At 40.4% G+C, this 24242-nt stretch overlaps 1 protein-coding gene across 5 annotated transcripts in view; it reads left to right on the top strand.

Annotated features, from left to right (window-relative positions):
• Window positions 1–24242, top strand: part of KIF20B (kinesin family member 20B) — a 1912547-nt gene that overhangs the window by 1283897 nt on the left and 604408 nt on the right. The gene's annotated exons all lie outside the window — the stretch shown is intronic.

Here is a 24242-nt window from a genome sequence, read left to right on the forward strand (position 1 = left end):
TTGACATGGATAAAATGATGAAGTTCATTCGTACTCTGATCCAGATGGGGGGTTTGCCAGCCCACTCTCCCTCTGGAGGGGGGGAGCTTGCTTTCCTTTTTCACACTGATTTCTCCTTCTCCAATCCATCCACCGGGTTTGGAGTACTCTGATCCAAGGATGGCCTTAGTCAGGGGGTCAGCGCCGGCAGTACCTACTTCCTCAATGCCGACAGCTGCCTGGAGCATGTCAGATCCAACCAGTTTGGATCCGAGTGGCTCTTTGAGCTGGAGCTTGGGTGTCAGATCCGAGGGAGCGGAACTATTTTCATCGACTCCGGCGTTGTCGGGCCAAGTTCCCTCCTTCAGAGCTCCATCCACTTTGGGCCCGGCTCTGATTCTCATGTTGGACCTGGGGAGACCAGCTTCCTCATTGGTTCCCCAGGAGGTTTGTTCTCCCTCGTTGTTTGACATGGTAGAAAGGGTTCTGTCCTCTGGATCAAGACCCTTGACTATCCCCTCGGATTCCGCCCTGACCCCCTTGGCTCTATCTACGAATCCCATAATTTTACCAGAGGGACAGCCCATGCTCGAAGAGCCCCAGACTGTTCCCCTTGAGGAACAAGTGGCTTGCGAGTTCCCCCTGGAGAGCCCCACCGGAGACATGCCTCACAAGCATACATGTAAGAGGAGTCGCTTGGACAAACCCCCCCACCCGAGTCCCTCAATGAGGACACAGATTTGGATGATGGGGAAGGTTACCCCAGGTCACCTCCCGAGTATGTCTCCTTTGCAGACATCATGGAAATCCTTCGCCAATGGGCATGTTGGTCCGCCTCCAAACCTTCTTCTGACGAGTCCATGTTTCTGGAGGCTTTTGGCATTGGCCCATCTACTTCCCGGGTGTCCCCTCCTGCAGATCCCCTGGTGGACCTGGTCACCTCGTGGGCCTGGAAGGAGCCAGACACCATTGAACCAATCCCTAAATGTCCGGATAAGATCTTGAGTCCACCATCAGATAGACCAGTGTGGAGCAAGGGCTCCCCCGTAGATGTTATGGTGGTGGCAGCAGCCACAAAAAAGGAACTAGCCCAAGAGAGTTCCTCTGTTCATCCCCCTGACCTCGTGTCTCGGATGATGGACCGCTTAGGGAAGCGGGTTTATGCATCAGCAACCTTTTCCATCAGAGCGCTGAACTACCTGGACCACGTGACGAGGCTCCAGTGCGTCCTGGTCAAGGAACTGCCCGAGTCTCCCCCTAAGTCCATGTTGCAGGAGGACAGAGACACGTTCTCCGTGAGGATGACCACTTTAAAAGCAATCTCCAACACGTCCATGTGATTCCTCTCACATGCTACCAAAGGAGCGGCTAGGGCTGCTGGGTCCAGTGTGTCCATGAGGCTCAACGCCTTGCTCAGACTATGTCAGTTTTCGGAACCTTTCAAGACGTCTTTTGCCAACGCCCCTTATGACGGCTCTACTCTTTTTGGTAAGACTGTCAGAGACTTTGGTCCAGAGTGAGAAGGACGGGAAGACACTGTCTGTCATCGGAATCTGCTTCCTGAACCCTCAAATATCCTTTTCCTGGAATCAGAGAGGGCAAAAGAAGATGTGGTTCTGGAAGTCACGGTATTCCCAGGACACTCAGGGCTCTTCTTCCCTCAGAGGTAGAGAGGGACAGGATAGATGCTGGCCCAGAGGCAGAGGGAGTCTGAGGAATTTTAGGTCTCATGAAACTTTCTCAGACAGGCCTGGACAGCAACCCTGAGGCAGTCGGGGAGTGATTGTCATTGCACCTGGCGGCATGGGAGTCAGTAACATCAGACTGCTGGGTGCTTCAGATCATATCCAGAGGATACTCTATCCCCTTTGTGGTTCCCCCCAAACCTCCCAAACACCTCTCAGACTTACCACCCACGCAAAGGGAGGCATCAGCACTGGAAATCTCCAAGCTGCTAGAAAAATGAACCATCAAACCCGTCCCCCCAGATCAGTCTGGATCGGGCATCTACTGCAGGTTCTTTATGGTGCCAAAGAAAATGGGGGACTTGAGGTCCATTCTGGACTTATCTACCCTGAACCTGTCAGTTGCCAAAGAAAAATTCCGGATGGTCACATTACAGTCCATCATGCCGTACCTGCAAGAGAGACCCTGGATGTGCTCGTTAGACCTCCAGGATGCCTACTATCACATAAAGATGCACAGAAGCTCCAGGAGATTCCTCCGCTTCTGGCTAGGAGACAATCATTACCAATTTCGAGCCCTACCCTTTGGTCTCACCACACCCCCAGGGTGTTCACCAAAGTGATGGCGGTAGTAACAGCTCACCTGAGGCTTCAGTGGATTCAGGTCTATCCATACCTGGACAATTGGCTCCTCACTGCTCCCACCAGGCATCTACTTTCTCAAACCAGGGATTATTTCTTAAAGCTTGCTCTTCAATTGGGGATTACAACCACGCATCCAAATCACTTCTAAATCCTGTCTAAGTGATAGACTACATTGGGGCAAGGATATACACACACTGCAGTGCAAAATCTTCCTGACCACAGAGAGAGTACAAAACCTGAGGATGCATGTCTCCATGATCTACCTTTCTCATTTTCTCTCGGCAGAATCAGTGTTGAGGGCCTTAGGTTCAATGGCAGCGACCATAACGCTTCTTCCCTGCGCGCGGTTACACATGCGAGTACTACAGTGGACACTAGAGGTACAATGGTCCCTGTTGGAACTTCCATTATCGTATCCAATACACCTCAGTCTTGTCTGCCAGTCATCCCTTCTGTGGTAGATGTGCTCTCCGGAAATCTTGGAGGGCCGACCTTTTGTTCCAGCCCCTGTCCAAGCCACAGTGACCACAGATGCCTCACAACTTTGGGGGGGGGGGCATTGTTTGGGCAGGACAGTCCAAGGCCTGTGGTCCCCTGTCAAGACCAGTTTGCACATAAGCCTTCTGGAGATGAGGGCGGTTCTTTTGGCATTGCAGGCCCTTCATGCCTTTCTTTTTCTGGGAACCATTGCAATTCATTCAGACAACATGTCAGTGGTCTGGTACGTTAACAAACAGGGAGGGACCAGATCTTACCCCCTTTGTCGCAAGGCCATGAGTGTGTGGATATGGGCGTACTCCACCAGTCACTTTCTCATAGCAACGCATATGCCGGGACTGTCCAACATTCTAGCGGACAGGTTAAGTCAGATTATTCTGATTCCTTATGAGTGGTCTCTGAATCATTCAGTAGCAGAGCGGATCTTTCTGGAGTGGGGTCAGCCTTGCTGCGATCATAGGTTCATACTAGGCTATCTGCCCTAGGGCATTTACAAGCCTAGCCAGAGTGTGTTTGGCTTTCTCCACCCTTTGAATTGAGTTTACTGTGCCCTTTTTTAGGTTAGTTTACTGGGCCTCTTTCCAGTAGTGACACAGATGTAATCCCTGGGGTAAACCTACGATCTCCCATCCACTCGTGAAGATTCCTCTTGAAGAGAGTCAGTGAGTGGCTCTGCCTAACATGGACCGGGATTCTGTTCCATAGTGAAGGGAGCCTCTGGGTTATGAATCTATCCCTCCAGCATGTCCTATTTATTTCTGTGCTAAGGTTCAAGTCCCTTGAGCGCGTAGCTCTAAGGGATTTGGATTTTCTGAGGTGGAGCATGTCCATTAGTTCCGGGTTGGACATAGCTTTATACGTCAGGCATAGATCGCCTCTAAGTAGGCGGTATGCAACTGAGTAGAGCTGGAGTTTCTTTAACCGAGCAGCATATGGCATCTGTTTGAGTCCCTTGATCCTCTTTGTGAGGAACTTTTGGGGTCTTTTTAGTTGCTGCAGGTGTCGGGTAAGGTACATCCCAAATGGGGCATTGTATTCTATTATGGGCCTGATGAGGGATGAATAAAGGGGCACTATGACCTCCCTTGATCTAGATGTGAATCCTTTCATGATCAGGTGGGCTATATAGAAGGTCTTTCTAACCACTTTGGCAATGTGGTTGTCAAAGGAGAGATTACTATCAGCTTGGGTCCCCAGGTCCCTAATTACTTCTTCCGTACTTAATGGATTACCACCTATGTGGTAATTTGTGGGCACATTATTTTTGCCAAAGGGTATGACTATACACTTTTTGGCGTTTAGCTTTAGGCCATGGCTCTGGCACTAGTCATCCGTCCTTGTGAGACACTTTTGGAGGATGCTTGTGTCAGCTGGAGAGTCAATTATGGCGCCCAGTTTGCAGTCATCTGCGAACTTGGTCAGCCACAGTCCTCCTGTGTTAGCCTGTACCTTGGAAAAATATATACCGAACAAGAGAGGTCCCAGGACTGAGCCTTGTGGTACGCCACTTTTAACTGGTTTTGAGTCTGACATGGCCCCGGCAATTCTGACCATGTGGTTTCTGTCCTTGAGCCAGTTTGCAACCCATCTTATGACATAGGGGTTGATATTTAGGCTGGAGAGCTCATCTATGATGCCCGAGTGGGGTATTGTGTCGAAGGCTTTTGCGAGGTCCAGGTAGGCAGTGTGTGGACTACCTTCCCTTCATCAGTGGCCTTGGTGACTGTTTCAAAGAAGTCAACCAGGTTCAAGAGGCAGGATCTGCCCATAACAAATCCGAATTGGGTAGGATCCAGTGTCTGTAGGTCCCCAATGTCTTTGTTTATGAGTTCCATGATGATCCTCTCCATAGCTTTGCAGACCAGGCTAGTCAGGCTTATGGGGTGATAGTTTCCAGGGTCCATAGAGGCACCACCTTTGTGGAGTGGGACCACTGTTGCTGTACGCCATTCTTTGGGTACATATCCTGTAGTAAGGCTGAGATTGAACAGCAGCTTTATGAGAGGGTTTAGCTCTTCTTGGAGTTCATGTAGGACGCAGCCCGGGACACTGTCTGGACCCATTGATCTGTTCGCATCTGCTTCCAACACGAAGTGCAGCAAGTTTTTCGCTCTGAACCCCCTGCTGGGGGAGTCCCCCAGGGATGCTCTAGTCCATGCTTGGCCTCCCGGCCTTCTGTATGCTTACCCTCCAGTATCTCTTATTCCGAGGTTTCTACAGAAAGCTCGTCGACTGGGGAGCAAAGTGATCCTCATTGCCCCATTTTGGCCTCGCCAGGTATGGTTTCCCTTCCTTTGGTTTCATCTTCTGGCTCCGCCTTGGATCTTGGATCCCAGTCAGGATCTGATTTCACACCCATCGGGGGTTCCTCATCCGAACCTAGACAGTTTGAAGCTCACGGCTTGGCTCCTCCAGTTGCATGATCGCTAGGTGTCCTGGATTATCCCTTTCAGTTAGGTCTGTTCTGGTGGCAGCTCATAAGTCTTCAACCAGGAAGATTTACTGCAGCAAATGGAAACGTTTTTCCTTTTGGGTTTCTCAAAGGATCCTTTCATGGCTCCTACTTCTGCCATTCTTGACTTCCTAGCCAATATTTTTCAACAAGGAGCAAGCTCTTCTACTATCAAAGTTCATCTAGCTGCCATCTCTCATTTTCACGTGGGTGAGAATTCTGCCTCCCTGGCCTCTTCCAGACTGTGTAAAGCCTTTATCAAAGTACTTTCCTATTACGCCCCGCCCCCCAGTCAAGGATCCTGTTCCTCCATGGGACCTTACTATGGTTCTTCAAGTTTTGGCCGCTCCGCCATTTGAACCTGCTGCAACCACAGATCTTAAGTTCTTATCTTGGAAAACAGCATTCCTGGTAGCTATCACCTCTGCTAAAAGGGTTTCAGAACTGCAAGCTTTGTCCATTAAAGTTCCATATATAATTTTCCATAAAGATAGGGTTTCCCTTCAGTCCAATCCGTCCTTTCTTCCTAAGGTTGCATCACAAATTAACATCAATCGGACCATTAACTTACTTGTTTTCTTCCCAAATTTTGCTAACAAAATGGAATACAAACTCCACTTGTTGGATGTTCATAGACAGTTAAGATTTTATTTACACAGGACTAAAAACGTTCATAAATCTGATCAATTGTTTGTGTCCTTCTCTAAACCCTTTTTGGGTAAACCTATATCCAAAGTAACTATTACTAGGTGGATTTCCTTGTGCATCCTTCAGGTCTATAAGGATAAAGGTGCGTCTCCTCCAGGTCAGGTGAAAGCTCATTCCACTAGGTCAATGACTACTTCTGCCGCCTTTTGGTCTAGAGCAGGGGTGTCCAACCTTTTGGCTTGCTGGGGCCGCATTGAGTGAACAGAAATGGTCTAGGGGCCACATATAAAATATATCATATAGTTAACTCTTTTGTTGCTCCAGAAGACCACAGTCGACCTCCTGGCTGTTTTGTAGGTGCATTTGAACAATGAATAAATGTAATAAATGCCTAATATTTGCCTTAAAATTCTAATTATCATTCTAATTCTAATTCTCTAATCTAACAGTTAACTCTAACATCTTAGTTAATATATATATATATATATATATATATATATATATATATATATATATATATATATTTACATTTACAATAAACAGATATTCACTACAGCACTAGCATTTCTTACTGGGAAAACCATTCCAGCAGTCCAACTATGTAAAATGTCAACATCAGCAGTCCTACAATACTATAATCCACAAAAATAACCCAAAAATTTGCAATAAAGTAAAGAATTCACATTACTGACTTAAAACAATTCTGAATAAGCTATAGGAGGGTCTCACCCAAACAAATAACTGGTGCCAGAAATATGGCCTCAAGCTAAATGCCAAAAAATGCATCATCATCCCCTTTGAGGAGAGTGATGTCCCCACAAATTATCACATTAATAACAATGTTGTAAGCACGCAATAAGTCATATGGTACTTGGGCACCCAGGTTGATAGAAACCTGACTTTTGACCACCACGTTGTCAGGAAAGCTTTTTACATGACCACTTCATTAGTAAGGGTATCTCATCCAGGGACAAGGAGGCCATAACATCCCTGTATTCTTCCTTTACAAGAGTCATTATTGAGTGCAATGCCCCTTTTGGCATGTGCCTCAGCAAAGCACCCTGCCAAAAGAAAGACTACAACCATTTCTGACAAAAAAGGTCAAAGGACTAAGTTCACTTACTTATCCAAACAGACTAAAAAGCTTTTTGCTTTCCTCTGCCTCTCACTGGCCCCTATAAATTTCATCATTGGCTTGCTTTCCAGGCTAAGAAAGATCCTGCCTTAAGAGACGTCCTCTACCTCAGAAATACTGGTTATACTTAAAACGCTCACTACAAAGACCACAGCCTTCACTGCAACATAAACCAGCCACTTTTTATGGACAGGTTCTTGACACAAAAACCTTCAACTTCTGCAAAAAGCTCCTCTCATTATCAAACAATATAGTTCAGCAACACGATGGCTGGATGGATAGCCATAAATGTAGTCCTTGGGTAAGTAGCATAGCCTTCATCAAACCAGATGGAAAATCCACATACTAACCTTTCCCAGCTGGATGGCTAAGATCTAATATTGGTTACTCAAGTCTAGTTGCCCAAGAAGAGGGGCATGTTTAACTAAGAATTCCATTTGCAAAATTATATTCAGTATACATATTAAATCTCTCTCTCTCTCTCACACACACACACACACACACACACACACACACACACACACACACACACACACACACACACACACACAAGCCCCTACTTTTAATATAGGCAACCTCAGTAATCACATGACACCAACTCACTGAATGAAATTGTCTGGAAGTCAAAATATCTGAAAAAAAATCATAATAGAGATGGATTCATCCATGTAATTTCCAACCACCAAAAGAACCATCAATAAATCAACAAACAACTGCTCAGCAAAAAGTAAACCAATAAGAAAACCATAAACTATAATGCTACATACTGGTGTAAACATATAACTTGTGTCAATCCCCAGGTTAATCCATACCAAAAGATTGTTTCAGAGCTTCAGCTATGTACAAACAGCTTTCTCCTAAAAACTTAACTCATTGATATTTGCCTTGCTGTAATTATTTATAACTGTAAAAAAAAATGTTTTTAAGTTTATTCTGTACCTCAATGATTCTCACTGTTACGAGATGTAATCTCTGCCATATTGTATGAGGACTACATCCATAATTTGCTGTCTCTCTCTCTCATGTATTGTATTGCATTATATTGTTTTGTGTTATTTTTGGAGCTTTTCTCCCCGGGCCTCCGCTGAAAATGGACCTGTGTCCAGTCGGACTTTCCCTCTAGAGTCTCATTGGATGATATTTATTCTGCAGCTTCTTGGTCCTCATCTCATACCTTTATTTCTCACTACAGATTGGATTTGACTTCTAGAAGGAGAGCATCCTTTGGTTCCGCGGTGCTCTGGAATATCCCTCCATGAGGGCCACCCAGGAGTTTAGTAGCTGGGACGGTCTCCCACAGGTTGAAGACCAAATGAAGTAAACTACTTCAGATAAAGAAGTTATGTACTCACCATAACATTCCATCTGAGTAGTTCTACTTCATTTGTCTTCAGCCGTCCCTCCCTCCTTCCCCCTGACCTTATCATATGAACAGCTTGTTCGCTGCAGTTTTAGGTCATAAAGTAGTCTTCAGGTCAGGTCCTCAGTGTAAAGGTCAGCAAACTCGATCTGTGGGGTTGGAAGGTAGTGGAGATGTATTATGGGTAAGGGGAGGAGCTCGGAGCAGATGCTAGTGAATTTGCCGGCTCGGATCCAGTACAGATCCAGTACTCACAGGTTGAAGACAAATGAAGTAGAACTACTGAGATGAAATGTTATGGTATAATATATTATATATGTGTGTGTATATATGTGTGAGGGGCACAGGGTTGCTTGCCCATGCAAAAAAGTAGATTTTTGTAGCTTTCTGAAGTTTGACTTTTCGGAAAGTCGATCACATGCTCTTGACCATATGAAATTCAACTTTTTTGAAGAGTTGAGCTTCTGAATGGGATCCCATTATAATGCAATAGCACTATGAAGAACTGAGTAGGATATTTGCATGCAGGATATTTGTATGAAGCTAGAACTAGAAACTGAATGGGGGGTTTTGTGCTGATTTTATAACAAGGTAGGATCTTCCAGATCTGGCTTTATTTGCCTCCCCAGTGAATCGTAAGCTTCCAAGTTATTGTTTAAATCTCAACTGAAGTGGTATTTGTAGGATAGATGCTACCTTTTTCCAGTGACGACATCAGTTCCTGTATGCCATCTGCCCAATGCCCACCACTGATGCCACAAGTGGTGGAGAATCCCTGGGACAGTTATAATGCCGTTTTGACACTGTTTTGTGAACAATGGTTGCAGAAATAGCCATGGAACGGTCTTATTTTATACCCTGGAGGGATAGACCTGCTCACTCAGATCTTGAATCTGGTATATCTCAAAGGCACCCAGGCTGATTGTCTGGAAGATCTGTTTGCTGTTTCTCTAAGAGGTGCTGACTATTTTAAAGGGAGTCAGAAAACAGAGTGCAAAGAAGTCATGCATGGCAGACTGGCATCTAGTGCAAAAAGAGGAATGAGGTCCATTAAAACAGAGGTGTCCCTGATATTCTCTCTCTCTCTCTGATTGTTTGAACTGTATAGAGCAGAGTGGTCTTATTCCTAGATAAGAGTTTTTTCATCACTCTATTCCTAGATAAGAGTTTTTCTTCAATCTCTGCTTGTTTCTTGTGATACTTTGTCTGGCAGATAACATTGTTGGTCTAGAAGTTTATTAGAAGAGTTTGCATCAAACAACTGGTAAATGTTATTCCTCCACCTTGGGACCTCATCTTTATCCTGGTGTAGCTGACATCTAACCTATCTGAGCTGGCTACCACAGACTAGCTTATATTTTTATCATGGTAGGCCATCTTTCTGATGGCAATCATGTCAATATCGAAACTGTAATCCTCAGTGGTGAAATAACATTTTGCAATCGTCCACAGTGACTGGGTCATTCTCTGGATGTATTTCCCCTTCGTGTTGAAGGTAGTCTCCAAAATGTCTTGTAACCAGTCCATTTAGTTCCATTATTCCTTCTGAAGCCACAGAGCAAAGAGGAGAGGATCTTGTTTCTTTTGGATGCCCAAAGGAAGTTACATTGTACACTAAGCAAGACAAAATCCATATGATAGGCCAAGTTGTTCATGGCTTTTATGTAGGGTAAGCAGAACAAGCCAAAAAGAAGCTTTCCCAGTTGGCTAGGAAACTACCTAGTCCTCTGTTTTGAGAAAAAAGGGCAGACATCTGCAAGACCACTTTAAAACACTTTCCATCAGAGCAGCCTCCATTTTAGTGTTTTAGGCAGATATCTCAGAACATGTTTGAGGCGGCCACCTGGTCATTAGTGCACTCTTTCTCAAAATAAACCAAATAAATTTCTTAAAATACTATAAAATGAATATGCAGCCATGCCTGTGGGCAGGGATCAGAGCAGCAATGTCCTAGTTATCCTATGCGAGAGAGAGCGTGAACAGCAGCCATGTGTAGAACCTGAAACCCCCACCCAGCCCTTTCAGGATTTACAATCAAGTGATGGGAATCTTCTTACATAAAGAATTCTACTGCAACAATGAGCTTTGCAAAGGACATAGTACAGTTGTGTGAGAATCCATCATACCAGTAATTGTTTCAGTAGAATCTCTGTTAAAATTCAAGCTCCTACCAACCTTCCTCTTCAGACAAATCCTTTCTCAGTCTCCTGCACTGAAGCCTAGCTTTGAGGTTGGATATTGATGTGATGACTAGCAACTTTTTTAGGTCTATGTCTACTCTTCCATGTGCATGGCATGGCTTCAGTGAATGATTTTTGCTAGCAAAACATGTAACAGAACAGCATGAGACATCATCCTCTTTTATCTGGCATGCAGGCTTACCTGTGTGATTGTGGACAATGTTGGGACTGTACCATTGCCATGTAGGATTTTTGCTAGTCATATGGACTAAAGCCTGCAGCTGATTCCCACATACACTAAATTCTACTATAGCAATGGTACTCAAATGTTTAAAGTTAAGTGAGTTTTCACACAACTGCACTATATGTTATAGTTAGAGCCATTGGCAAAGAAAATAAAGGACTCCAGAATTCAAAGATATAGCCGGTATAGTAATCAGGAAAAGTTGGCTTTATTTGCAGGTGATATTGCTTTGTACTGTCGGTGTTGCAGAACAATTTGCGAGAGTTTCAAGTCTTTATGGGATATAAAAGTAATAAAGATAGAACAAAGGCTATTGTTGTAAATTAAGTACCTACACCAAAATTGGTTGAGCAATACCCATATTTATAGGGACACAATAAGATAAAGTATTAAGGAGTATGGATTAAAAAGGCTGATGAGCATGATTAAAAAGTATGATTAAAAAGTATGAGTATAGATTAAAAAGGAAAAGATGTTACTTGAAATGAGAAAGTGGAAGCTTCTGTTAATGTGTATGGATAGTAAGAGGCAAGAAGTGAAACTGTTTTAGTTCCTTTAGTTTTATATACAGGCAAGGCATACTTTTACCAGTCAGAGCAGAGGTTGCATACTCTAATAAAGAGTTGAAGGAATTTATCTGGCAAGGGAAGAGGGTAAGAGTTAAGTGGGATAAGCAGATCCTCCCAATAGAACAAGGTGGTTTAAGATCACCTTATTAGAAGGGATATTTTACAGCTACACAGTTAAGGTTCACATATGTAACATATGCAGAATGTTATCATTCAGAGTGAAAAGGAATGATGAAGTGGGGTGGGGATTAGTTGAAGAAATAGAGGGAGTGGGATTTTGGATGCATATCCTTAAGGAAAATAATACCTGCCGTACAGAGTGAAAGGCAGTGAAGAGAATACATCTACGATGATTTCCCCGCCTAGTCTACCAGAACATATTGACGTCAAGCAGGAATGGAATCAAAGCAGAAGTAGATAAAAATTAGGCAGCAACTGAATGAGCCAAAAAACAAAAAGAATATAAGGTGGAAGATCAGATGAGAAGGCAAGAAATGTGGAAAATGCATAAATATAGTTGCAAGTATTGAGAACTTCTGGAAGAACTTTGTGTTGATCAGGATCAAATGCAGAAATGGTTAAAAAGAGGTGCATTCAAACCAAAAGATGAAAGGTTAACATTGGCGGGCCAAGAGAGTGTGCTGCATACACGTTGGTTTACAAAGTCCACTGAACATGTGGGAGAAACAGACAAATGTAAGTTTTGTAAAACAGAATTGGAAACCATCGCACACCTTGCTGCTGGTTGTGACATATTAATGGCAGAAGGATTGTTTACTGAAAGGCATAATAATGTGGCATGACTGTTGCACTGGGGATCATGCAAACATTATGGTATTGAAATGGCTGAAAAACACTGGAAACATGAGCCACAAAGCATCATAGAAAATGAAGTCTATATCACATGGGATCACCCATTACCAACAGTTCAAAAGATAGACGCGAGAAAACCAGGTAGTGTTCCATGAAAATAAGGCAAAAGTAGTATTGATCATTGAAATCGCTACACCCAGTGACTACAGTGTCCTGCGTACCGAGAGAGAGAGAGTCATAAAATATCAAGATTTGCAAGCAGAAACGAGAGCAATGTGCAAGAAAGATACCCAGACAGTTCCAATAGTAGTAGGAGCAAACGGGCCTTATAAAAAAGAATTTCCAGTCGTATTTAGATATGTTACCAATACATGTAAATCTGTACGAATTGCAGAAGGAATAATTACTGGGCACATTGCGGGTGCTGCGTAGAGCACTTTTGGCTGACATCAAAGATTGAAACAATACTAATTTCATGAACTTTAATCATACATTGACTTAGGAATGGGGTCCATTCCTGTCGTGGTATTAGAAACCCAAAAGACTTGGAGAAATTAAAAAAAAAGTGAAAGAACTGATATGACTGAAGAATACTGGAAGAAACTGAAATGAGACCGGAATAAATGTCTGTGTATATTAATTACCAAGAACCATGCTGAATAGGTGCTAGTTCTGCTTGTACATTTCATAATAGTCTGCAAACACTGTAGTTTGGTTAAGAATGCTTTATTATGTGCAGTATAGGTAAATGCCAACAGTATCTGAATACTGTCTCCAGTAACAGTACTGATAAACTGAAACAATCTGTAGAAATTCTGTAATATTCTGGATTGCTGGATAACAGTGCTGGTATTCCTTTCCTCCTGAGAAATATTCCTGAAGGCTAGATTTTTGACCTAACTTCTGCACTTATACTGGAGTGTCTGTACTACAAAGACTTTCTGCATATCAGTCCAAATGGACTAAGTTAACTAACTGTATCTGAAGTATTTTCAGATAATACCAAAACCCTACATATCTCTATACGCCCTTTAGCTTTGGTTCCCAAGCCTTGTACCATACAAAAAATGTGTGTGTACTCAGGTGTACAACACATTTTGTTCACTGACACTGAAAGTGCATTCACTGAAATTGCATGCAAACTGTGAAGCCTGCTTTAATATGGCTGCATTTCTAGACTTGAGAATAAGTGATAACTGATCTGACAACAACTGAAATACCTGAACACACAGGTATATGTTTCTGTAATTAGTTTAAAATATGTAATATAAAATGAAGGCACATTTTCAGGTTTATGCAGGGTCTATTTTACTAACTGTATTTATGTAGGATTTATTCTGTAACAGTTGTCTCTGAAATTACCGAAATGGGATCTACTTCTATAATTACTTTATAAATCTAACAATGTGGCCTGAAAAGGATACTCTAATGATCACTAGAACTAATATAAAATAAGTTTTCTTTATCTGGTAAATAAACTTGCAATTTTAATTTTGACCACTAGGTGTCAGTTGAGTATTGCATGTTTGGATTGAAGTCTCAACTTTATGATTTAATTATAACTGGGACATTCTTTAACATATTATAACTGGTAAATCTTTTTTACGCCTATAATATACATATCTTGAAGCATAATTAACATATACTGTATTCATTTGTGTATTTGAAGATTCAGCTAGATTTGTTTCTAATAATCCTGTTTACCTTTTTAATTTCTTTGTGCTGTAATAGATGTCTGCCTTTTAATTTTTTGTCTTGAATATCCTGTAAATATATATAACAGGTTGTATTAAATATACTAGTGCTGCATTAGAAGTACTTTTACTATAACCTATGTTCTCTGTATTTCAGATCTATACCTTTGCATACCATGTCATTGTCTTTTAAATTTCTGTCTAATGTACAGTAATTATTATGTAAGGTGCACTGTATTATGTAAATTAACAAATTAAGTCTAACCTGGTAGCCTTGAGTATATTAAATAGCTATTACTAATTCTTTAAATAACTTATCTTAATAAGCCTGCTGCTAATAATTGTCACTTTACCCTTAAAACAAATGACTGAATAATGTGAAGTAATGCTGTTAGAAATGTATAACTGAGTATGAATGTTACATCCTGAAATCCGACTGAAATATACTATACTAAACTCATAACTCAGTATCAATGTCATATTCTGAACCTTGACTGAAATTTACATTTAAACATATTTATACTGAGCATCTAAAATAGCTGCGTATAAATGTTTTATTCTGGAAACCAATCAACTAAATTAATATTAAAGGAATACCTTTTTTGCCAGTATTACCTGAACACAGATAAAAGCATAAAGTGAAATCTGGTAATGTTATAGTCTGGCATCTAAATTATTAGTAAAGGAATACCTTTTTTCTTTCAGTATTACCTGAACACAGATAAAAGCATAAACTGAAAACGACTGCTGTTATACAATTGTCTGAACATACATTTGCATGCTTGCTTTAACTTTAATCTGAATAAATATACATCTGCTGTATATACATTTTAGCTTTACGAATTTTAGATAGCTGAAACATTTAAACTGAAATGTAGTACTGTTCTATAATTGTCTGAAACTATTTGCATCTGCATAATGCACATCTGGTATATATGCATTTAAACCTTAAAGAATTTAGATAAACACATTTAAACAAATTTTGAAGAAATGCACATTTGCTGTATACATTTTGGATACTTGCGTTGTGCACCACTGCTCTTGCTAAATTTAGGCCTTACTCTGCATTTTCCCAACCACTGCTGTGGTATTGGAAAGGGCTCCCTAGAGTCCATTGATGAGTACACGTAGGCCTCTCAAACCTCCCCTTTCCCATCTCTCGTGCAAGTCTGGGTGACTGATGTAATATTTTCTTGACTGTATTTGAATATGCATTCTGGAAAATTTATTTTGGAAATTATTCAAATATCCAAACTGACAGCGTGTTTTTGTAGCAGTATTTCTAAAGCACAAAAAAGCAGGATAAGGCCATTAAAGTAACATTTTCAGATTTGGCAATTAATCTTAACTGATGAACTTTCTACGGTTACTCGGCGACCCTCAGGTCATAATTTACTCTTTAGTGTGCAGTTTTCTGCCCACTATGTTTACATAGCCTTTCCTTTAGCTGAAGTCATTAAATCTTTTCAGTACTACTGAATGCTGCAAGGATTTATACAATTTTCTTGGATAAATAGCAAGAGCTGCTACCGCATAAAACTGCCACTGATAATATTAAACTGATTTTTACCATACTGTTTTATGGTATACAGTACTGTCTTTTATTCAGCCCACTGAGCTGGCTTGTAATCTGTTAACTTAGCTACTTAAGTCCTTAACTCTGGTGTGCTTAGTAAACTGCAACTTCTGCATGAAATATATATAGTCTTTAACTGTTTACATATACACGTATATTGCTAGAGCTGAGCTGATCTGATTCTGGAACTTAACTTGGTTGTCCTTTATACAAGCATGTGAAGTTTCTTCATTTTCTAACATGAGATATGAACCTATGGCTTTAATGACGCACAATATTTATGCTGCGCTCCTTTCTTGCATGGGGTCCACATTTTTTACTATACTGTCACTTTTAAAATGTGGTATTGACTTTAAATTTTGCATTCTGTAAATTAGCAAATCATTATTTAGTATCTGTAAATGCTTTTCTGTCTCTGTATGTATCGATATATAATTTATGCATTGCAACACTTTACTACCATAATTCAAAGGTCTTAATAATGTTTGCTATGCAAAACAATAGCACATTCATTTGCCAGATCTGTAACTGTAAACCCTTTATTCTGCAAATTAACTTGACTTTCATTTCTGGTACATACCCTACACAACATGTGCTTTTAGAATAGTAAATGCATACTATTACCTTTTTTTCCTTACTGGCCACTCCCAGTATGTCTTTCTGAGAAAAAAGTAATGTTTCTGAAAATGTGGTAACCTGACTCTCTGCACTTCAGCTGTGGCAGCTGAACTGGAATTTATTTTATCTTTAACCCATACATCTGCATGTTCCTGTCATAACACATTCTTACAAGTGTCATCTGTGTGCACTATTGTACGTTCTGTAGTATTTTTATTTTTCCGTAAAATCTTGTTACTGAAGTCTAAAACAACATGCAACTCTTATATGTCCAAACCTAGTACAGAGCGTTACACTTAGAACTGTTCACTGCTGTAATCTTTGATCCTTTAAATTCTGACAAAACTGCACTCATGTCTTCTAGTAGAGGTCTAGTTGTAACTGAAATTGATGTGTCTCTATTAATCAGTAAATTATTCCATAATTTCTTTTCTGTAAACCTTGAAATATTGTCATATCTTTCAATCTTAAACAATGACATAAATAATCTGGTTTGGTGCTGGACTGCCACACCCTTTATAGATGAGCTGAAAATCCTTTTTTTATAGAACTAGCAACAACACTGACTTGAGCTATGGAATGCGTTTCTTCTTTGTTTTGCCTTGAAACACTAGTAATAACGGTGAATTGAGGTTGTATGCAGATGTCCTCCTTTTCTCATGTTGCAGTATTCCAAACTCTTGAGTTTCCCTCTTGCTACCCAAACATCCTGCCAGTATACAAAAGCTTCTAGTCACTGCTAGGTGCTTGGGATGTCTGACCTGGCAAAGGAAACGTGGGCCATAAAAGTGATGTCTGTATGCACCAGACCTCAGAACTAAGCACCCTAGTCAGACCTCAGTCCCAGGAAAAACTGTGCAAGTCCAGTGCCATCCAAAAAGAAACCATTTGTGGGAACAGGCGGGGAAGAAATGCTGCAACATGGAAGAGAAGGACATCTATGGTTATGGTAAGATTTACACAACTATCCTATCTCCTCCTATTCCCATGTTGTATTCCAAACTCGTGGGTGAGTGCCACAGCTCACTTTGAAGAAGAGGGTGTTTGCTTGGAATTATTCTCTGTAAAACCATGGAGGATTGCCTTGGCAAATCCAGCCCTGCATTTGGAAATTTGGTCCAATTTGTAGTGCTTGGTAAAGGTGTGGACAGATGTCCATGTAGCTGCCTCTAAAATGGTGGCAGTGTCTAATCCCTTAAAGAAAGCTCTTGATGACGCCATAGCCTTAGAGGGTGCTTTAACTTTGGACCCTAAGGATTTCCCATGGTGTGCATAGCAGAAGGAAATTGCACTGGAAATCCAGGCTGAAATTGTCTGTTTTTTCACTGCTTTCCCCAGGGCCCTGGGGTGAAAGGAGACAAACAATTGGTCAGATTTTGTAATATATTTGGTCTTTTCTAAGTAGAACCTAAGCTGCCTGTGCACATCAAGGAAATGTAAAACTCTCTCACTGTCACTCTGAGGATGGGAAAAAAAGGTAGACAGGTGAATAGCTTGGTTTAAGGAAAAGCTGATTGACCAGATTGGGCAGGAATGAAGGGTTGGTCATAAAGGTTACCCTGTCATTGTGAAAGAGGAGGAAAGGGGGAATGGCCACGAGAGCCTGTAACTCAGCCACTCTTCTAGCTGATGTCAAAGCAGCTAGGAGTGCTGTTTTCCATGTGCAGTGTTTCAGAGAAGCCTTAGAAGCTGTTTAAGGTTGGCCACCATAAACGTCTCCAAAATGAAATTCGGGTCCCAGGGGGGTGGAATAGGTTTCCTGGTGGGCCTGAGATGCAGCACTCCCTTTAAGAATAACTTTGAAGACAGTCTGGAAGCTAAAGAGGGGTTCAGAGGCAGACAAGCTGAAATGGCAGCCAGGTGGGTTTTAATGGAGGAGTACGCCAACCCTGTCTGCAAAAGTTCACACAGGTATGACCATACCAAAGGGACATCATCCTGGAAAGGGGTCCAACTGTCTTTGTTGATACCATATAGAGAATCTTTTTCATTTAGATATACAAGATCTCCTAGTATAAGGTTTCCTGGCTTCCTGTAGGACTGTGTGCACGTCATCATGGTATAGGCATCTGTAAGAGATCAGAATTCTATCACCCACAGGGTCCTGTGTGAGAAGGTCCACTCTGTGGGGTGACTTGGGTTGCTAACAAGATTTTTGGTCTGTCTTGCTGAATCTTCAGTAGGACTTTCTGAAGTAGTGGGAAGGGGGGGATGCATATAGAAACATCACCTTCCAAGAGATTGAAAAGGCATCCGTTGTCCTCGCCAGATGGTTGGGCAGCCTGGTGCAAAAGGATGGAAGTCGTCTGTTCATAGGAGAGGCAAACCGATCTATTTGCGGTGTACACCATTTTTGGACTATGTCCAAGAACACATCCGTTCGTGGGACTGTGACATGGACCTGCTTAAGTTTGCCTGAGTATTCTGTTCTGAAGGATATGCACTGCATGTAGTGTGACTACCTGTTTTGTGGGAAGCTCCCACACTTGGAGAGCTAGTCTGCATAGCAAGTAGGATTTTGTTCCCCCCGCTTGTTCACATACCACAGAACTGTAGTGTTGTATGTGAACAGTTTGTGGGCCTTATTCCAGTGCGAGTTGGAAGACCTTTAGAGCCAAAAGAATTGCTCTCATCTCTCTGATATTGATATGTTCCTGTTTGACGCAGTCTGGCCAAGTACCTTGGACTCTTAGGGAGCCCATGGTTGCTCCCATCCCAGATCTGAGGCATCTGTGTACATTTGGGTAGACCTGGGTTGCAGTTCACTTGATTCAACCACCATTGAATCTCTTTCTTGAGGCAAGGCAAGAAGGGGATTTTGTACTCTAGAGAATGAGAGTGCTGAGTCCAAATGGACCTTCGGTACTATTGTAACTTTCTCGTGAATTCTTGAGACTTTACAAATATTTGCTTCATGTCTTGTCTGGAAATCTGTATGTTGCGTACACTTATTGTGTTTATATCAGTTTGTTCAATACTGCTATTAACTCTGTATCTTGAATTATATGTGCTGTAGCATTTATATTGATTTCTGAAAACTGTAGACAAGAATTTTTGTTATTTAATTTTGAAAGCATACTGATAGAAGCTTACTCATTCTGAGAATCCGGTGCAGTCTGCTTCTGAGATTTAACCATTTTGTATCTATAAAGATTTAACATTCCTGAATTAATAACCTTGAAATTTAAATGAACATTTCTGGAACACAGTTTTTTAGACTGCTTTACCCAATTTTTAACTTTAAACCACACATTTACAGGTGTCTTTACTGTAGAGAGGTACTGTTTAACATATTTAGACAATTTACATTTACTGATGTATTTAAACTTTTCTGAGATTTATCGTCTGATTTAGCTGGAAAATGCATTGTAACTTGCATAAGGAAGGTTGATGTTGCTTTAAGAAGGTGTTCTGCCTTGTTGCGGCTTTTTAAAACGTTTTTGTTTTTTGGCTGAGTGATGTCACAGTGGAAACTTTGAAGTCTGTCGTCTGCTTTGGATAATGCCTTTTACACTGGTATCTTGGAGAGTCTGAATTTTTTTTGAGATTTTTCTAAATTAATATTCTGAAGGAACACTGCCAAAGTTTTTAGATTTTCTGAAGTACTGCTGCTGTGTTGAAGTTCTTGAAGGCTTTTTGTGAAGTAGTGTTCCAAATGAATATTGGTGCTATGTAGGATGCACGTAGCCTGACTGCTGATGTAAGGTTGCTATGGGGTTTTCAGATTTTAACAATTGTTCCCCCATTAATGGTGACTTGCCATTGAAAGAATTGATATGACTGTAGAATACTGGAATGAGACTCAAATGAATGTCTGTATCTGTTAATTACCCAGAAGCATGCTGAACAGGTGCCAGCCTCTCCTTTGTGTGCAAATTCTTCTTGTACATTTCAGAATAAAGTCTGCAAACACTGTAGTTCAGTTAAGAATGCTTTATTATGTACAGTAGAAACAGATGCCAACAATATCTGAATACTGTCTCCAGTAACAGTGCTGATAAACTGAAACAGTCTGTAGAAATTATGTAATATTCTGTAATGCTGGATAACAATATTGATATTTCTTTCCTCCTAAATAATATCATTAATATTCTGGAGTGCTGGATATTTGGCCTGACTTATGCACTCATACTATAGTGTTTGTACTTAAAGACTTTCTGCATATCAGTCCTAATGAACTAACTTAACTTACTGTATCTGAAGTATTTCCTAATAATACCAAAACCCTGCTAATCTCTATATGCATTGGTTCCCAAGCTTTGTACTATACAAACACGTGTTTGTACGCAAATGAACAACACATTCTGTTCTTATCATTATTCTTGACTGAAGATTTTCACTGACTGAAAGTGCATGCATTTAAACTGTACGCAAACTGTGAAGCTTGCTTTAATATGACTGCATTTCTAGACTTATGCAAACAGAATGATACCTGATCTAACACACGGTAATCTAAGAAATAAGCCGACAAGGGATGGAGAAAAGAGATTTTGAAAATAGAGATGACTGCAAATGGAGAAGCAGAAAATAGGCAAGAGGGGGCTGGAATTTACAGGAGAAAACTGGCAAAGGAATCAAGATATTAGGAGCAAACAACTAGAGATAGAAAGGTAATGGAGTGGGTTGAGGCCAAGAAGTTTGGACTGCAGATTAGAGATTGCCTTCCCTACTGGTGATTGATAGAATATAGGCAAAGAGAAATGGAAAGCGATATGGGAATCCTAAATGAAATATATACTCTAGTAGAGTTTTTAGTCAAAACTAGAACAGAAGCTGCTGTTATAAAGGGAATAATTAGTAGGGCATATAAAATATTGCATGATAACTTTAATAATCAATCAGAGGAGGTTAGCAAAGATTGGGAAGAGAGACAGGGAAGGCAATTTAGAAGGGAATAATTGGGGTATAAATGTATGGCTCAGCAAGCAGGCTTCAAAGAATGTTTCCTCAGCTAGATAGCAAATGGAGGTTTGATGGGGAAGAAAGAAGAAATTGGGAACATGGTTTTTTTGGAGTGTCAGGAGCTTGTAGATTTAAAGAATTCCATACAGAGTACTCTGTCAGAAATATTGGGAGAACAAACGTCCGTAACTAAGGAAGTTATTCATTTGAGCTGGACACAGGCTCTGAATTGCCTAGACATAATAAGGCCTTAAGTTTAATTCTTTGACTGACAAAAAAAGTTACTAGAAAATGGAAATCAAAATTTGAACCAGCTGTATTTGAAGTACTGAATATTATAAAAGAGAAAAAATAACTGAAAATGAGATATTTAGAAAAGGGAAGGAGCAAATTACATATAAATTTATGGAATTTTGACAACAGTGCATGAAGAATAATGTTCAGGAGGAGAAGTGAGGTGTAAGGGAAGGCAGGAACTGAGTAATTTATGCAATTTTTGGGGCAAATGAACAAAAGAAAATGTACGTAAAAAAACAAATGTTAAGATGATTTTTCTTTTAATGTATGTATACTTAGACTTTAAGTGCTAATTTAATATAGGTGTTTAAAAAACTGTACTATATTTTATTTTACATTTGTTGACCGGGAGAATTAACTGGATTACAAGTCTATTTTCAGGGAGGCCCGGGGAGAAAAGCTCTAAGAGAACAATTTTTTACAAAAAGGACAGACTTTTGACATACAATTTCCATAGAAGAGACTGACATACATATTAACTAACAGATAGGATGCATTCGTTCTCTACAATATAATATTAAATTTTAGAAGATATTCCTAAGTTTGGGATTCCTGTGATAGATTTACTATCAGTAAAAGCAGAGAGAGAAAGAATAAGGCTCCGAGAGCAGATGATGCTTGCTATAGTTGAGAAGGATATCAAATTGATTCACTATATGTCTTCGTATATTTTGTAAGCAAGTTTGAGGCCCAAATTGAACTATATTTTGTAAGCAAATTTGAGACCCATTCAGTAGTCTTGACTGTGTATATGTATTTATTTGCATGTTTTTGTTAACTGGTCTGAAACATTGATCCACATGGACATTTTTTTCAATCTCCACCTAGGAGTAGAAGTAAATGGAACAGAACACAAAATAGGTTATATACGAGGACAGGAAACAGCATAAAATATTTCCAGTTGAGAATCATAGCTGTAAATAGTATTAAAATGTTTGAAATACAATATATTCGAGTTAACAAAGGTGTAATTGTAGTGTAACATGACTAGTATTCAACACCGAGTATTCATGTGGGAAGGATAACAGTTTTCAGTGTCATACATTTCAGGTTTGAGAAAATGCATGGAGGATATAGACTTATATTTTGTACTTGGTCTGTACAGCTGAAAGATGGGAGAGAAAGTGATGAAAAAATCCTTAAGTGTTGTAACATTTGGGGAGGGTAAGTTGGGGTTGGCAGGAAAATTTATTTAGGTATGTAACATCAGTGGAACACGGAACCCAGGATTAATATATGAGCTGGGGGAGGGTTATTTGTAGGAACTGGCCAAGAGGAAGACTTTAGTCAATGACTACTGTAATAATTCTGGAACAGTCAGAGAGAGAATGAGAGAAGTAGCCAAAGACAACAAACTGCTGGAGTATATAACTGGTACAGACAACATCAGGGTTAAAGAAGCACTATTACTGAGCTGTAGGATGCAGATGATAATAAAGCTGCAATATTATGTCTGATATTAGAAACCTTACAGGGATGAGGGGTATTAAACTGCTTTTTAGGATGTATAGAAGGGATCCAAAATGACTAAGGGTTTGGGAAAATTATGTTTAGGGAGAGGCTGGGCAGTGTGTGGTAATTTTCCCTTGAAATTAGTAGGGAAGGGGGAACATAATATATGTGCTCATATTAGTAAGAGATGGATATGCAAGGAACTTCCGCTAAGAGAATGTGATATATGCAACATACAGTTATAAAATCTTTAGACAGGGTATGGGAAGAAAATGATCATTTGAGGTGCAGCCAGAAAATGAAATATCTTTCCTAGATGAGTAGTGTGGAGCAAGCCACTAAAACATTCAAGAGAGTAATGGATTGGTGAATAAGAAAAGGGAGGGGGCAGGTCCAGGGTGCTGTTGGAGGAAATTAGCCACACTACAGCAGAAGTGTCCTTCTGTTGTCACTCTGTGTGTACATATAATGGTTCTCTTCAGCTACAGCAGAAGTGTCCTTCTGTTGTCACTCTGTGTGTACATATAATGGTTCTCTTCAGCTACAGCAGAAGTCTCCTCCTGTTGTCACTCTGTATGTACATATAATGGTTCTCTTCAGCTACAGCAGAAGTCTCCTTCTGTTGTCACTCTGTATGTACATATATTGGTTCTCTTCAGCTACAGCAGAAGTGTCCTTCTGTTGTCACTCTGTATGTACATATAATGGTTCTCTTCAGCTACAGAAGTGTCCTTCTGTTGTCACTCTGTGTGTACATATAATGGTTCTCTTCAGCTACAGCAGAAGTGTCCTTCTGTTGTCACTCTGTGTGTACATATAATGGTTCTCTTCAGCTGCGGAGTGTCCTTCTGTTGTCACTCTGTGTGTACATATAATGGTTCTCTTCAGCTGCAGCAGAAGTGTCCTTCTGTTGTCACTCTGTATGTACATATAATGGTTCTCTTCAGAGATGCTGGATGACTAGCAACTGCTACTCTGCTACTTGTGTGTCTGCATCTTGTGCATATGAGTGCCCACATAGTTAAAAATATACATATTTGTTATATTTAAAGCATTCAGCTGCTGGTTCTAAAAAAACTTTTACTGAGAATTTTTTTAACATTAAGGTGCAAAAAACAGTTCAACCGTGGTTTGGATTCTGCTATTCCCTATGTTCACCAATGCCAAAATGAATAGGTAGAAAAACGCTCTTTATTGATGAAAACAACAAAGCTTTTGGGAATGCCCCTTCTTCAGTGTTCAATTAAATTAATTAAAACAACCATATATATAAAATAAAACAAACCATCTGACACAGCCATCCAATGAGAGACAGAGCAACATACATAATTAAATGGTGAATCATTTTTTAAAAAAGGAAATATATATATTTTTTTTAACCACACTATATAAGGAAATAGTGACATATATTTAAATATATATATGCTTGAACTATAAATAAAAAAGGGGGAGATGTAACAGAAATGCATACTTTAAGCAACAATAAAACAACTAT

The sequence above is a fragment of the Protopterus annectens genome, chromosome 14.part0 (genome assembly GCF_019279795.1).
Source record: "Protopterus annectens isolate FY-2018-M chromosome 14.part0, PAN1.0, whole genome shotgun sequence".
In the NCBI taxonomy this organism is placed as follows: Eukaryota; Metazoa; Chordata; order Ceratodontiformes; family Protopteridae; genus Protopterus; species Protopterus annectens.